A 17,155-nucleotide genomic window follows, 5' to 3' on the forward strand; every position below is an offset into this window, starting at 1 on the left:
AATCACACTGTCTTATCTCTTAAGACCCAAGGGCTTGTGGTGGCACCTAAACACACTGTTGGGCCACATCCAAATGTCTGTTACTCTGGTGCCTGCAGGTGGTGTTCAAGCTCCTCTGTCCTTTCTCTGGTCCTGCCTCATCTCTACCCCTTAGCTTTCTCCCCACCTCTCCACAGCAACTTCTGTGAGACCTGCGACATTCCTTTCTTCACTCATGAATCCCAAAAGAGCAACCGGATTACTGTCTAATGTTAGAGAAGCCTGTGGAGACCATCCTCCCTACAAGGGAGATTAGAGCGACATTTGCCGAGGTCCCTCCTTGCATCAGTCTCAAATGCACCTTTCTTCCCATGTACTGGTTCATCTGAGATGTGAGACCCCAGCTGCCCGCACAGCACCCAGGGGAGAGGCTCTCTGGCTGCCTTCCCGGAGGGGTCACCTATCTGAGTCCTTCCTTGTTATGGGAGGAAAAGCACCTGCCAGTGCCTGCGGCCACTTGATCCCAGCTTCACAGCACCCTGTGGGTGGGGAGAAGGCTAGAAAGGGGAGCCAGCTGGTGAAGGCGCCAGGCTTTGCCTTTTTCCCTAGTCACTAAGCAATTCTCTCGTCCCTGCAGGCACTTTACTGCTGAGATTCAGGGCGAAGGTATTTGAAGTCATGCCAGTAAAAGCTCTGGAAACAGGGATGGGAGCTTGTGCTGGAAGCCAGGACAGAGCCCCATGCTGATTCCCTATTCCTCTTATTTATTTGCATGATCTGAGCTAATTTCTCAGCTGTAATCTACACCACCCACCACCTAGGAACTTCCCAGAAGTGTCCAGCAGGGGAGGGGTGGGAATGAGAAAGAATGTACCCCACTCTTAGGCAGTGTCCACGTTGCCTAAAGACTATTCCCAGACTCTCACAGCTGATCTAAAATAAGGAAAATATGTTGGCAACAAATAATCAGTGGAGGATGCCCCAATTTTATAAGAGGACAGGGATAGGACCTTATCAGAGAGTGAGTGCCACACACAGGGACCCAGTTCTTAGGTTCTTACTTACATTCTGGTCATTTTTTCCTTGGATTTGTTTGCATTCATTCTGATCCGTAAAAGTTATTGGGGCTTGAGGTGTTGCTTCCTGGTAAGGCATGTGCCCAGCTTGTACAACACGCTCTGTGTTCCATTTCAAATACTGAAAAAAAAAAAAAAGTTTAGAAAACTTAAATGCATGTTGCTAAGTGAAAGAATCTGGTCTGATATGGCCATACTATGTAATTCCAACAAAAATATCACCCTGGAAAAGACAAAAGGAAGGAAATAGTGAAAAATAAAAAGGAGAGAGAGAGAGAGAGAGAGAGAGAGAGAGAGAGAGAGACAGAGACAGAGACAGAGACAGAGACGGGGGGGGGGGGCTTAAGCAGCTACTCAGAGTGAAACTACTCAGTGTGACCCTATTGTAACTGACACACGCCACTACGCATTTGTTCAAATCCGAGTGCCTACAACACCCAGAGTGAATGCTTATGTAAACTCTGGTGAGCTTGGTGACAATGATATATCTATGTAGACTCATCAGTGGAGAGCTACCCACATCTCTGCGAGTAGCTTTCTATATTGTATGCAGACTCCAAGCTGTTTGGCTATTACAGACTTAATCACCAAAAACTTGTTAAATACATATTATTTTACCTTAAAATACGTAAGGGATTTTTGTTTTTTAGAGTTAGAGAAGTAAAATTATTCTCCTATTTCGCTACTTTTTATTGTATGTGTATCAAGGGTAGAAAGAATCAGAGTGAGTGAGACTGAAGGGAAAGACTCACACAATGGTCCCGGTCTCCATGGGACACTGGGCCAGGATCCTAGAAGGACACCAAAATCCACACATGCCCAAGTCCCATGTGTGAAATAAATAAATGTTTGCACAGAACCCACCCAGAGCTTTCTCTGCACTTTAAATTATGTCTAGCTGACTCACAATATGTAGTACCAGGAACATTAATCTTGTTATACTGGATTATTTAAGGAACAATGAAGATAAGTCTTCACATGTCCAGTAAAAGCTAAATGTTTCCTTTCAAATACTGTGTATCACTGGTTGGTCTAAGCGGAGGATTTAGAACCTGAAGGGTAGGAGGGCTAAGAGTATGCCGGCAAAGCGGCTAATGGGCATGTGCTGTGGAGTGATGGATGGCTCAGCCTTCCTAACTCAAAGGGACACATGTGCAGGCCTGGATTTCTGCAGCTCACAGAGTCCACAGCATGGCAGGGCTGGGCTTTTGTTCTGGATAAAAGCTGAGGTCAAGATATGGGCTGAGCTGAGTCCTTTGGAGGCTCTGGGGAAAAGCATCTTTCCATTACGCTATGGACATTACATTTCCTTTACACTATGGACAGAACCCAGTGCCTGCCGTTGTAGAACCGAAGGCCCCGTTTCCCCAGTAGTCATCGTGTTGCTCCTCATGACTTGTGTTAGTTCCTTTGTGGCACTGTGTGAATTCCTGATAGCTTCCAAGAGGGAAACCGTCCCTGGGCTCAGGTTCAGTCTATCATGGTGGGAAAGGCGTGTTCATCGTTGTGGGAGCACATAGCAGAGGCCCCTCGCATCAAACTGGGCTAGGAAGCAGGGAGTGGCCATGGTTAGGGGCTGGGTACTATCTTAAAGGATCACTCCTGGTGACTTACTAGTACCCTCCAGGCCCCGCCTCCTAAAGGTTTCACAGTCTGCTCAAATAGCATGACCAGCTGTGAACAAGCATTCAAAACTTCAACCTCTGGAGAACGTTGCAGATTTAAACCATGGCTGATCATTTCTTTAACACTCCCTCGTGTGTGTGTGTGTGTGTGTGTGTGTGTGTGTGTGTGTGTATAAGTAATGTGCATGAATATGTGTTTACATTATGTAATTGCACAAATGTGATGTACATGCATTTGTATGCACATACAAGAGTGGGGACCTAAGACTGATGTCACATGCCTTTCCATATCACTCTCCACCTTGAACAATGAGGCAGGGTCTCTCCCTGAACCTGGAGCCCACCCTACTTTGGCTAACCAGCTGGGCTTGGCCACCATTCCATCTAGCTTTTCCAGCATGTGTTCTGGGGATTTGAATTCTGGTCCTCATGCTTTTCTGACAACTGCTTACCCCTCTAAGACATCTCCCTCCATCTTCTAAGGATGAGCTGGCTTTTCCTCTGCATCTTTTGTCTTTGAGCCTTTCCAGCTAGGGTCTCTTAACCAGATTCAAAAGATGCAGGTAATCCAGTCAGGTCCACAGGCAATTTTTCTGTTTTAAGGTGAAGTGGTTCTGGACCATAACAACCTCTGTAACAACCCTTCATAGCAGTACTTAGTGTTGAACTGAGTGACAGGGAGATGTATCTAGAGCATAGCCAGACTTTCACCTGCCCTTTGAAATGTGTGAGGCTGTTGGGTGAGTAGCTTTGGGGTCTTCCCATTCTGTTCTTGCTCTTCCCACATGGATGGCATGCTTGACCTCTGTGCTTTGCTACTGCAGACAGCCCTGAAGCCACAACAGCTACACCTCCAAGGCCTAGAAGGAGAGCTGTGGAGTCTGTCTCTCTTCCCAGGCAGTGTGAACGTGGGCCAAGACCACCAGCACAGGTGGTAATTGTGACAATTTTCTTTGAGATCAGATTACTGGCTGCCCCCATCCCCTCCTGTCATGCCCAACCCCCACCCTTCCTCAGATGGAAATGATTTGTGGACCTTAAGTAAGTGTGCTCTAGAGGCAGAGCCCTTCCTAGGTACTTTCAAACACCATTTGGCTTGGTCCCCCCCATTCTCCAGACATGTAGCACATGTTGGTGATGCTGGTTATGACTGCTCTGATATAATAGCTCAGAGGTGCGCATCTTTCTAACGGTCGGTACAAAGAGAAAGGGAAGTGTGTCGATTACCAAAATTGTGATTTGGGTTAGGGGCATTAACTAAAGTTTGCTTTTGTTCTCTGAGGAGAAAGACTATGCTAATTGTAAAAACGTGGCAGATTATTCTGCCTAAAATTCTGTAAAGGATTAAAGACCATTTCTAGGTAATCCACTCACTAAGTATCAACCTTTTCCTTACTGGATGGAATGCTTCCTGCTTGCTCCCCATCACTCCCATGCCAAGAAGGGGCTTCTTCCACCTGACTCCAGAGTAGCTTTTGTGAATGAAGCTGTCTCCTGCTATCAGTGAACTTTCCAGAAATGGGGCCCACGATGGCTGTTGTGTCCTTCCTCTTCTCTCCACTTGAGCAGCGAGCATCTGCACCGAGTCTGTTGTTTGGGGTAGAGGTCAGGCTCTGCAGGAACAAATCTTACCACTTGAGATCTGCAAAGTCTTTGTAAAACTGTCATTTACAAGACTGGCATACCATAGAGAGGACAAAGCATGCGTTCTTGCCCCAGTGTCCTGGGGAATACAAGGCCTTTGGAAATGAATCCTTGTGTCAAAGTCACTGTATCATGCTACACCCTTGCTAGAATCCCTCCAAATGCCATCCATACAACCTGTCTGAACACATTCACCAATCTTTGTATATTATGTAGTGTTAGGTTATGGCTAAAGTCTTTGACGTGTTCCTTTAGATTTTTTTTCTGTTTTAAGGGGAAATCTTGGGAAATCTTCCTTGTTCAGACTTAAGAATAGTGGTTTTATTCTCTCTCTCTCTCTCTCTCTCTCTCTCTCTCTCTCTCTCTCTCTCTTTCTCTCTCTCTTTCTCTCTCTCTCTCTCTCTCTCTCTCTCTCTCTCTCTCTGTGTGTGTGTGTGTGTGTGTGTGTGTGTGTGTGTGTAGTGCTAAGGACTCAACTCAGGGTTTTCCATGTGATAGGCAAATGCTTTACTATAAAGCCTCATGCTCATCCCTGTATTTTGACTCTTTTTAGTTAGATTATTGTCAGCTAAGAAGCTAAGACTCCACTACCCTTTACACTACAAAGAGCAATCTATTGCTCCTTTGGAGAATCTGAGATCCTACTAGATTTGGGACCGTTTGAAAAAATAATATACCAGTTTTAGAGCAATTTTAAGATAGACAGAAGGGTTGGCTGGAAGGTACTGGGAGTTCTCACACACCCTCTGCCCTGCCCCCACAAGTTCCCTCCGCTAATAGATTTTCATTAGTGTATCTTACTTGTTACAGTTGAGAAGGTCTATGGTTTGGATTTTAAGTGTTCCTGAAAGGCCCATGTAGTAAAGGCTTGGTTCCTAGCTTGGCACTATTGGCTGTTATGGGACCTTTAAGGGGCGGAGTCTCCTGGGAGATTGTAAGGAACTGAAGCTTGTGGCTTTAAGATGGGTTCTGATATCCTGGTCTCTTCCTTTTCTTTTTTTCTTCCCAGCGGCTGTGAGGGAAGCAGGCTGCTCTGCTGCATACCCCCAACCATGGTATTCTTCCCTGCCAAAGTCACAGAGACAATTAAACGTGGCCCAGAACCTGCAAAACCATGAGCCCCCACAAACCCTTTCTCGTATCAGTTGGTTCAGCAATGCAAGGCTGGCTAACACAAGGATCAGGTGTTGATGCACCATTGTTAACTGCTCTGGGCTTCTCTCTTTGGTTCATTCTCCATGTTGTAACTCTATCGGGTCTGATAAATCTGTGGTGTCTTGTAGGTTACTGCCCTGGACCGTCTGCTATGTTCACAGACTCATCCCTCCCTCTCTCAAAACCCTTGTCATCGCTGACAGTTTTCCTGCTTTTATACTTTGGTGTTTCCCAGAATGTTTCATGGTTGGGATCACTTTGTGTGCAGCATTTCCAGTTTTGCACCGTTCACCTAGTAACATACAGCAAATGCTTGACATAATAAGAAGATTATTGTCTGTCACTTAGGTGACTGTATTAGTCTCCTTTCTGCTGCTGCAACAAAACTCCCTGACAAAAGCAACTTAAGGAAGGAAGGATTCATTCTGGCTCACAGTTCCCCAGCAAGCACAGTCCATCATGATGGGGAAGACATGGCAGCAGGAATGTTAGGCCGGGTGGGCAGTCCAGAAGCTGGCTGCTCACATGTCATCTGTACACACAAAGCAGAGAAAGAACAGGAAGTGAGGACAGGGTATCTAACATCAAAACCTGTCTCTGGCAATGTACTTTCTCCACCAAAGCTCCACCTCCAAAGGCTCCATAACCTTCCCAAATGGCCTCACCAAGTGTTCAAACATTGAGCCTACAGGGGATGTTTTATATCCAAGCCACAACAGTGACCAAATGGATTCCACATGTACTTTCGTTAACCGAGACAAACACTACCATTTGTAGGAAAAGGACGATTTTCTTCACATTTTGGTAACCTTGGTTGAATGTATGTCACACGCATGCTGCATTTGTCTACAACTGGTCAAGCCAGCAACTTTCTCAGAAATAGGAAAATTCAGTGTCATGGCCATTACGAGAGCACCCTCACCAGCTTTATTCAACATTTTGGACCTTTCTGTACGACAGGCAGAGCATTTAACATCTCACAGGTGTGTTCTGCACACTCACAGTTACAACCTTCCTTCTCCCCTTCTCCCCCAGAGGAAGAAATGGAGGCTTACCAACGCCACCTATCAGCAGGTGGCAGTGTTGGGCTTGGGACCCAAGTTAGTCTTTGATCAGTGTCTATAGACTTAACCACTTAGCCTCTCATCAAAGGTGTAGAAGAAATATTACTTTGCATAGTTTCAAATGGAGCCAAGGAATTCCCTAAGCATGGGCGGTCTTCAGCTCACTGTGGGATTCTAGCAAACTCCACCATGTGTATTATGCCTAGACCCTCTACACTACAACAGACCATTTCTCCCAGCTTCTGTGTTTGGCACAGTTTTGCTGCATGAAGTATACAATGATATTAAATAACTGGAGAGAACAAAGGATGAGAAAGTCCCCAGACTTACTTCCTCTGGATTTCAACTCCAGTTAAAATGCCTGAGGGTGACAGTGCCCTGATTACCTTTAGACTCCCCAAATGCCCACATTCTCCAGGGCCAAACAGAGCACAATGGTCTTTAAATGTCAAGTGTCCTCAAATTGAACTTTGTCCTTTATAAGCGCTGCTTGTTTAACAGGGATTTCTTTTTCATGGCTTCAGCTCTGAGCTAAAGCCAGAGACCTTCATGCATTCATTTCTTTATCAGACATGCCTCGAAACCCATCCTTGTATCATATAGGGAACAACGAACATTAGTAATCAAATAACAGAAATCAAAGGCTCCAAGTGCTATAGTGGAAGTCACCATGGGCACAACAAGGCAATGCAGCAGGGATTAATAAATTCTGCTTGTGTGTCATGGAAGGATGCACCCAGGAGATGTTGCTTGGACTGATATTAAACGGGTATGATAGGGATGCATCAATGAAGAGTGGTGGAGAATAATAGCTGGTCCTTCATATCTTTGGGTCTGCACAAATGTAGCACAGAAAATATTTCCCAGCCAGACATTGCATCTTCGCTGAACATGTACAAACCTTTCCTTGCCATTATTCCCTACATAATGCAGTAGGATTAATTATACAATATTCACAATGTGTTAGTTATTACAAGTCATCCAGAGATGGTTTTAAAGATACAGGAATAAATGGTGGGTTATATAAAACACTACTGCATTTTGTGTAGGGGATAGGCATTGCCTGATATTCTGAATTCTCTGATCCTCTGAGGATACAAAGGGACGGCTGTTTGTGCGATGTATATAGGGGTGGGGGAATAGTGGCACATTTGGTGATTATGGCACTGTTGGCATACCTGAAACCTATGATTTGAAAGGGGAATGGGGGTGTGGGATTGGACACCAGATAGACAAGGATAGAAAAGGTTTAGCTCTTAGACATGTAAGACATGAACTTGAGAAAGCACAGCATTTGTATATGTAAACGTTAACTTCCACCTGGGATGTTTTCTACATTTTAAAAATACTCCTTCTCAATTCCTATTATTGTCCTGATAACATCATCGAATTCTTCAGTGATGTTGTGTTTATATGATCACATTTGTTGTTGTTGTTTTGACCACATTCTCCAAAAAGTGCTATTTTCCCTATAGATGCAGGAAGTTCAGTTTTGAAAGAAAAAAAAACCATAGCTTTGAAAACAAAGCATTTCCTCTGCTGAATTCAGAGCCCAGGAAAGTCTGACATGAGTCATCGGTCCCAGGCACATCCTGGCTCTGCCACTAACTACAGCACAGCCCCAGCCAGTCACCTGAGCCTTCTGGGCCCCAACTGCTCCAGTCAGAAAATTGTCGGGTGGGGCAAATTACCATTCACATCTCTTTCAGATCTTCCACGGAAGTGGAAGTGTGGCTGTACCACAGTTACTGACCTATACACTAACTACCCTCGAGGACAGACTGCCGTTTTGACTATACAGGGTTTTTGTTGTCTGCCAATCTTCCACCTATCTCAGCTGGAGCCCATTAGTGTGAAGCTAACTCCCAGGTCCCAGGCATCATAGCTACCAAAGGGAAACCACACTAATGCAGTTAAACCCCAATGGCTTCCAATGGTTCATGGAAAATCTGTCTCCTTTGGTTGAGGGCACGCAGCACAAGGGTGATGTGTTCCCTTTTTTTTTTTTTCTTAAGCAAAAATGCTCTATTTTGCGTGCCTGTCAAAATAGCATCTCACTCGATTCGCAGGGAGTTACATGAAGTGTACGCAAGAAGCACTGGTAGGTCTAGATTTTCCCAGAGGGCTTTAAAGAGCAGCAGAGGGGCCGCTGTAGAAACTAGACACGGATGGGTGCTCTCTCTCTCTCTCTCTCTCTCTCTCTCTCTCTCTCTCTCTCTCTCTCTCTCTCTCTCTCTTCGTTTCTCTCAGCCCCTTTAGTTTCTCAATGTCAGTAATAAGCCTCCTATGACATAGTTTCCTATAGTTACACTGAAACATCAAGAGTCTGGTGTCCAAGTTCATTTACCACCCAGACGGAGTGGAGACAAGCTTCAGCCACAGTGGAGAGCTGTCTATACTTTTATGGAACACACATACTCAATGATGGCAGGGGTAGAATAGAGAAACTTGAACCTGTGAGAAACATTGTGTTTGTGTGTGTGTGTGTGTGTGTGTGTGTGTGTACACGAGCACATGTGTAGGAGTCAGTTCTCTCCTTCCACCACATGGACTCCAGGGATTGAACTCAGGTCATCTGGCTTGGTGGGAGTGTTCTCAACCTGCTCAACCACCTTATTGCCTACTCTTCCCCCCTTTTATATAAGGCAAAAACCAAGGGATCCACATAAACTTTGATCAATATTTTGATTTTGTGATTGTTAGTACTGAGAAGGCTTTTTGCATAAATACATAGTATGAAATAGTAGAAGTAAATTTAGCACTTCAAACAGCAACTTTGAAAACTATCCTAACACAATAATACTATTGTAAAAAACAAACAAACAAACAAAAACCTTCAAACCAAAGAAAACCATTGCCAACTAAATGTAGATTCCACCCATGCCATGCCACCCCTGTCACAGCCCAGTGTTATCTTCCACAGTGTTGTGGGAAGCTCTTGATTGTGACAGAGTTCTTTTTCCACGGTGTGTGGTATGAATGACTTGGACATCTGAGCCTTGACACTGTAGTGTCTATAAGAAATAGTATTTCAGGGGCTGGGGTGGTATCTTAGTGTGTCTGGTGCTTACCACCAAGATGTGAAGACCCCAGTTCAAATTCTAACATCTACCCAAAAAAGGTTGAACACAGTGCTGCACACCTGTAATCCCTGTGCTTGGGGAGGGGGGAGCTTGTAGCTGGAGAGCTTCTTTCCGGGTCCCAGTGAGCCCCGGCAGTCCGACAGCCCACTTATAAAATAAACACACAGGCGCTTATATTATTTAAACTGTTTGGTCTGATGGCTCAGGCTTCTAGCTATCTAGTTCTTACATCTTAAATTAATCCATTTCTATAAATCTATACCTTGCTACATGGCTCATGGCTTACTTGCATCTTCACATGCTGCTTGTCATGGCAGTGGCTGGCAGTGTCTTCCTCCTCAGCCTTCCAGTTCCCAGAATTCTCTCAATTCTCCTCTCTGTTACTCCCGCCTATACTTCCTGCCTGGCCACTGGCCAATCAGTGTTTTATTTATTGACCAATCAGAGCAATTTGACACACAGACCATCCCATAGTGATGGATAGGAGCTAGATTGCTGGGATTCACTGGCCAGCTCTCCTAGCTTAATCAGTGAGCATCAGGTACTCACGGGGACCCTGTCTCAAAAACTCAAAGTGGATAGTTTCTGAGGAAAAATATCCAAAGTTGACTTCTGGCCTACATGCACATAACCAGCCCCACCTACACAGATATACACACACTCACACACACTCACATATGCACACTCACACATACGTGTGCATGAACATGTACACACATCAGCACCTGTACACATACAAATACAAAAGAAATAATATTCTTCTTTTTTAAATAGGTTCTTCTTCTTTTTTTTAAAAAGATTTATTTATTTATTATGTATACAGCATGTATGACCAGAAGAGGGCACCAGACCTTATTACAGATGGTTGTGAGCCACCATGTGGTTGCTGGGAATTGAACTCAGGACCTCTGGAAGAGCAGTCAGTACTCTTAACCTCTAAGCCTTTTCTCCAGCCCAGAAATAATATTCTTATAGTAACAAAACACAATAGTGCATTTTTCATATCTTGAGACATTATAATATATCTTGATACAATCCAAGGTCACACTAGCTTGATACTTTCAAGGTGAAGAATGGTATTAGGAAACTATTCAGTATCTGTTTTACATAATTAAAATACTGTATTTCTATAAGAGCAGAACTCTGTATGTATAGTAAAAGCACCAGCATTCATAGCCTACAGAAATCTTGAATCTGGGCAAAAGTATTGCAAAAAAGCTTTACTGGCAATGCTGTGTGTGTGCATGAGCAGTGCAGTGTGCACACACTGTGTGCTGGCAATGCTGGTGTGTGGGCCTGAGCAGTGCAGTGTGCACACACTGTATGCTGGCAGTGCTGGTGTGTGAGCATGAGCAGTGTGGTGTGCACACACTGTGTGCTGGCATTGCTGGTGTGGGGGCCTGAGCAGTGCAGTGTGCACACACTGTATACTGGCAATGTTGGTGTGTGGGCCTGAGCAGTGCAGTGTGCGCACACTGTGTGCTGGCAGTGCTGGTGTGTGGGCATGAGCAGTGCAGTGTGCGCACACTGTGTGCTGGCAATGCTGATGTGTGGGCATGAGCAGTGCAGTGTGCACACACTGTATGCTGGCAATGCTGGTGTGTGGGCATGAGCAGTGCGGTGTGCGCACACTGTGTGCTGGCAATGCTGGTGTGTGCGCATGAGCAGTGCGGTGTGCACACACTGTATACTGGCAGTGCTGGTGTGTGAGCATGAGCAGTGCGGTGTGCACACACTGTATACTGGCAGTGCTGGTGTGTGATTGAGCAGTGTGGTGTGCACACACTGTATACTGGCAGTGCTGGTGTGTGAGCATGAGCAGTGCGGTGTGCACACACTGTATACTGGCAGTGCTGGTGTGTGGGCCTGAGCAGTGCGGTGTGCACACACTGTGTGCTGGCAATGCTGGTGTGTGGGCCTGAGCAGTGCAGTGTGCACATACTGCATGCTGGCAATGCTGGTGTGCAGGTGTGAGCAGTGCACTGTGTGCACACTGTATGTTCAGAATCAAGGATGCAGAGAAGTGGTTCTACATACCCTGGGCAGGTGGTGCAGAAATATCCTGGATTAGTTATGCTTTTGATTTAGAATTAATTTTTGGCCCTGGGTTCAGAAACCTTTGACTGATGCTACGTTTTTGTCCCCTAAATTCAGTGATGTGATTCTTACATAGGCTTGTGACCCACAGTTTAAGAAGTGTGGAACCAAACTCATGATAGATGCCTTGGGGTTTGCAGCAGTTTGAACCTCCAGGCTCATGCTTTGAGTCCTCAGCCTGAGGTGTTATTTTGAAGGCTGTGGAGCCTTTAGGAGGTAGGTGGCCTTGGTGGGCATGAGCTCCCTGTGGTTAGGTCTTTCCCAGTTATACAAGCTTCTGGTTCTGTCCTGGACCCTGCCTCTTGTCCATGCATTCCTTCCCTGCAACAGTTGACTGAAATCACAAACTGGAGTAAACTCTCCTCTCCTCAGGTTGCTGTTGTTGGGCATTTTGTCACAGAGATGGGAAACACAATGAAGAACAGTGGCTTCTGGCTTTTTCTTGACTTTCATTCTTTTGAATCTGTGTTACTGTATTTTTTTAATAGAAAAATCTTAAGTCTTTTCATAAAATATTCACCTCTTCAAATCTTAAATCAGTACTTAGGACATTGGTAAACATCATAGCTCTTCCTGTGGCTTCAGGGGCCATTTCATCCCTTGTTTCTTATTTTTCTTAGCTGGAAATGGGATCACAGCTAGACCTCATTAAGTCAGAGACGGACTGGTTTACCATGAGTAGAAGGCAGAATAAGGACCCAAAGATGTTCATTCATTTCTTAGTCCCTACAGCCTGTGAGCATGACCCCCGATATGGCAAAGGAGGATTTGAAGTTGTAAAATTAAGACACTAGGCCTGTGGAGCTGATTCTGGGTCCTGACATTCCAGGATCCTCATAAGGGTCTTATGAGGGAGAAACAGAACATGACATGATATAGGGAGTAGAGGAGGAATTATGGGATGTGAGAACTCAGATTGTTGATTTTGGCATTGAGTTTTGATGAAGTAAATCACAAGTAAAAGACACTTGTATGTTTAGAAAATGTTGAAAGTGTGAAGTAGATTCTTCCCAAGGCAACACTATTCTGTGAACACCTTTGCTGTGGCCCAATGATACTTGCTGTGGACTACTGATCTCCATAGCAGTGACACAGTAGTCTTGGATTGCTCCAAGTCCTCATGCTTGTGAGAGTTTGTTACAATAATAAGAAAACATACACAGACTGTTCTCTCATTGTGGGTCTAGTACTAATCATAAAATATTGTTTTCTTTTTCTTTTTTTTTTTCTTTTTTTTCTTTTTTGAGACAGGGTTTCTCTGCGTAGCTTTGCACCTTTCCTGGAGCTCACTTGGTAGCCCAGGCTGGCCTCGAACTCACAGAGATCCGCCTGGCTCTGCCTCCCGAGTGCTGGGATTAAAGGCGTGTGCCACCACCGCCCGGCTTATAAAATATTGTTTTCTTTCAGTATCTATGAGGCATGGCGTCCAGGATCCTTTACAGGTACCAAAGTCCATGGATCCACAATTCCCTTCTAAAACTGTATTTGCATATAACCTACACACATTTTCCTGTGTATTATTTCTGTGTCATTTTGTTTATAGGATAAGGGATATCTTCCCTTTGTATGGGAGCCTAACAATGTATATCCCCTTTTAAAACAAATGTGGCTTGTGCTTCTCCACATGTATCATCTCTAGCATCTACCGCCCCACCTCTTCCCCCCTCCCCGCCCCCACTCCACTCTATCTGTGCTAGGTGTCATCTGTTGTATGGGAAACCCCCTATCTGGAGCCATCTATCTTGCCATATGATCTTCCTCAATTTTTTTTATTATTGTTGTTGTTGCTGTTGTTACTGTGTGTGCATTGATGGTGTGTGTGTGTGTGTGTGTGTGTGTGTATGTATGTATGTATTGGGGAGTCACATATATCACAGAACTCATGTTAGAGGACAACTTTGTGAAGTCAGTTCTCTCCTTCCATCTTGATTTTGATTCCTAGAACTGAACTCAGGTCGCCAGGCTTGGGTAGCAGGTGCCTTTACTTGTTGAGCTATTGTGGCCCCTCCTCAGTTTTATGTATAAGGTCTATTGTCTTCAAAAATACTGCCAAAGATAAACCTACATTTGACCTCACTCTATACCCCGAAAATTTCTCATGTCCCAGTTCCATATTAGTTCAAACAAAACTTATTTCTAAGGTCATTTATTCCTGTGCCAGCTCAAGAAAATTGTCCTTAATGTCACTGCAAAAAAACCAGATACGTGTTGGCATCTTGTCTATGACTGGAGTGGCCTTGTTCAGTCCATTTCCCATGGTTTAGGTCACCTATAGCTGACATTAAATGGAAAATTTCAGAAATAAGCAATTCAAATGTCTTAATTTTTATGTGACCTGTTGGTCACTTAGTAGCCGGCTCAGTTACCAGCTCATCTACCATGGTGTTGCAGAGCTATGTTAAAGCAACCATTATTTCCCCTAGGAGTAAGCTTCAAGTGTAAGAGTGACGAGTCTAGCAGCTTGCATACAACAAAGAGAAGGTATAATGTGTTCTCTTTGAGTAAAAGGTGATGATTTACCCTAGGTTTCTACAAACAGGAGCAGAGTTTGATGTCGCTCACATAGTTTGATGCAGTCTTCAATGTAGGCGTCCCTAAGGATCTTGGAGTGATCCTCCAGCCCCCAAGAGTAAGGCGGATGACTACACTTAATTTCCTCTTTCGTCTCCCTGAGTCTGGTTTCCACTTGCCCCACCCCCATTTGACCAACAGGTCTGCTTGAGGATGGGAGTGGTAGTGCTTCATGTTGTTCCAGATTTCCCGTGTCATGCTATGTTCATCATAAATTTGTCAAACTGTAGATTGACAACTCCCAAGGAAAGAGACATGGTATGTTCATTCACCACTGTACCATGTACCCAGCACCTGTCACAGCGAAGGCTCATGATACAGTGCCTGAGTCAATGAATGACTAGAAACAATACTGCAACATGATAATGCAAGCATGTAAAAAAAAAAGAGAGAATAATCAGGGCACATAACTGAGTTCTAAGTTGAAATACACAAGATGTCAAAGAAATCCTATTTCATCAAAAACACAGCTAAATAAACAAAGTATCACTGGGTTATAAGCAAAAGGATTAAATATCTATGAACCCAAACTGATAATAAACAAATGATTGAATAAATAATTGGTAAAGAATACAAACCTTTTGTATGGAAAATATCAAGTAATTTGTAGAGATACTCTGCCCTAAAGGAGGGAGAACCTAACTCCCCACAATAAATTTGGACTCAGATAGCACACACACTTACTTCTAAAATTACAGAAACTGGGTTGGGGATGGGCAGAGCAAAAATCTTTCCTCAAGGAAGATATATTTGCAGAATAAGTTATTAGAAAAATAGTGTGGGATCGAAGGGTATATATACCTATATATTAGTAGATATTTATAAATTTCCTGTAAAAGTTGAACTCAACACATTTCCTATGAGATTTTAGAAATGACTGTCTTACTCCCTTGTCATCATGTTATTTTTCTAAGAATAAGTTGGAGCTGGAAAATGGAACTTGGGAATAGTTTTGATCATATCATGTATTTAATTTTCTAGTTTGTACAGTTTGGATCTGTAGTGTCCCTAAGACTCACCTGTTAAAGTTTTGACCCTTCCCCCCCCTCCGGTTCGTGGTGAGCTGATGAAACTTTTAGAGCTCCATGGAAGGAAGCTAGGTCATTGGGGGTGTTTGAAAGAGGGGGTACTGGCACTCCAGCCCTTTCTATTTCCTTCTTCTCTTCTTGAGCACTCTGAGGTGAGCATCTTGCTCTGTCATGTGCTCTGCCTTGATGACCTACTTCCCCAAAGACCCAAAGGCATTATTAAAGTCAAGTGGGAGAATGGCCAGCCTGATGCTACTGAAATCATGAGGTAAAGATAAATCTTCCCTCTTTTCAAGTTGGTGGATCTCAGGCATTTGTTGGTGATGAAAAACTGCTTACCACGTATCATTCTCCTAGTAATCTGCAGAGAATTGATCCTTTTCTTGCTGACTTGTGGGACCTATCGGGAATTAGGCAAGCCATCCCTTCCACTCTGAATGAATTGATAGTGCTGTCCTCATTTGGTATATGGAGATTACTATAATGTGGATTTGGATCGACTCTTAACCGACTATATTTTCAGTTTCCTTGAGGATTCTGTTCTGTAGATTAGATGTTGGTGGCTTATACTCTTTCATCCTCTGGGATGACTTATATATTGACAAATAAAAAAATAAATGTGAAGCTCAGTGACAGCATGCTTGCCTAGTACCTGCAAGGCTCTGGGACTGCTGGGATTGTTCTATAGGTCGAATATATGCTGCTACTGGTGTGTGTGTGTGTGTGTGTGTGTGTGTGTGTGTGTGTGTGTGTGTGTAGCATGAATCTTAAAAGTCCTTCTTAATAAAATCAAACCCGAGGCGAGTTATTGGGGTCCATGCTGGTAGATCAGAGAGACAGAACAAGCCACAGCTATCTCACCTTGCCAATTCCTCAGCTGGTCCTGTTTCCTCAGACTGGAAGCTTCTGTGTCCTCATCCCGATGGCTCTCAGCTGAACTGCTGCTTAAAAGCCTGAATGCTTAACCAGTCAAATGCTGAACCAGCCAAAAGCTTCTAGTTTCTGGTCCTCACACCTTATATATCTTTCTGCTTTCTACCACCACTCCCTGGGATTAAAGGCTGGCTTTCTGGGATTAAAGGCATGTGTCACCATGCTTGGCTATTTCCAATGTGGCCTTGAACTCACAGAGATCCAGAGGGATTTCTATCTCTGGAATGCTAGGATTAAAGGTGTGAGTGCCACTATTTTCTAGCCTTTGTATCTAGTGGCTGTTCTGTTCTCTGACCCCAGATAAATTTATTCGAGTACACAATATTTTGGGGAACACAATACCACCACATTTCCTCTCTTTTTGTCTAAAATTAAAAAAGCTTATAACTAATACAAGAAAAACTATCTTCAATAAGTATATGCAATATACAGTCAAGATTACATTAACAATGTCTAGTCCATTAACATTTGACAGATCCAGACAAAAAACTCCATTATATATATTAACAATGTCCAGTCCAGTAACATCTGATAAACTCAGACCAAAAAATTTTCATTACTTATCTTATTTAAAACAAGTAGTTCCTTTTTAAAAGTAGATTCTATAATCTCCCTTTTTATATTATCATATCCATATTCTTTCTTTTTTCTTTTCATAATAGATTCATTAGTCTACCTTTTGTCATTTTTATATCTTCCCCTTTTTCTTCAGTGTAGATTCAGTGATCTACCTATTTATCCTATTATTTCTTTATCTTTTTTCTCAGAGTAGATTCAATGATCTATCTAATATCTATATTCTCTTTTTCTTTTTGCTTTCTAGGGGTGAAGATATCTTTAGGGAATCTTGAAAAGAAAATTTTTGGGTTAATTTTCAAGTCCTGTATCATTTGTCCAGTC

This window comes from Peromyscus leucopus, chromosome 5, assembly GCF_004664715.2.
Source record: "Peromyscus leucopus breed LL Stock chromosome 5, UCI_PerLeu_2.1, whole genome shotgun sequence".
Taxonomy (NCBI): domain Eukaryota; kingdom Metazoa; phylum Chordata; class Mammalia; order Rodentia; family Cricetidae; genus Peromyscus; species Peromyscus leucopus.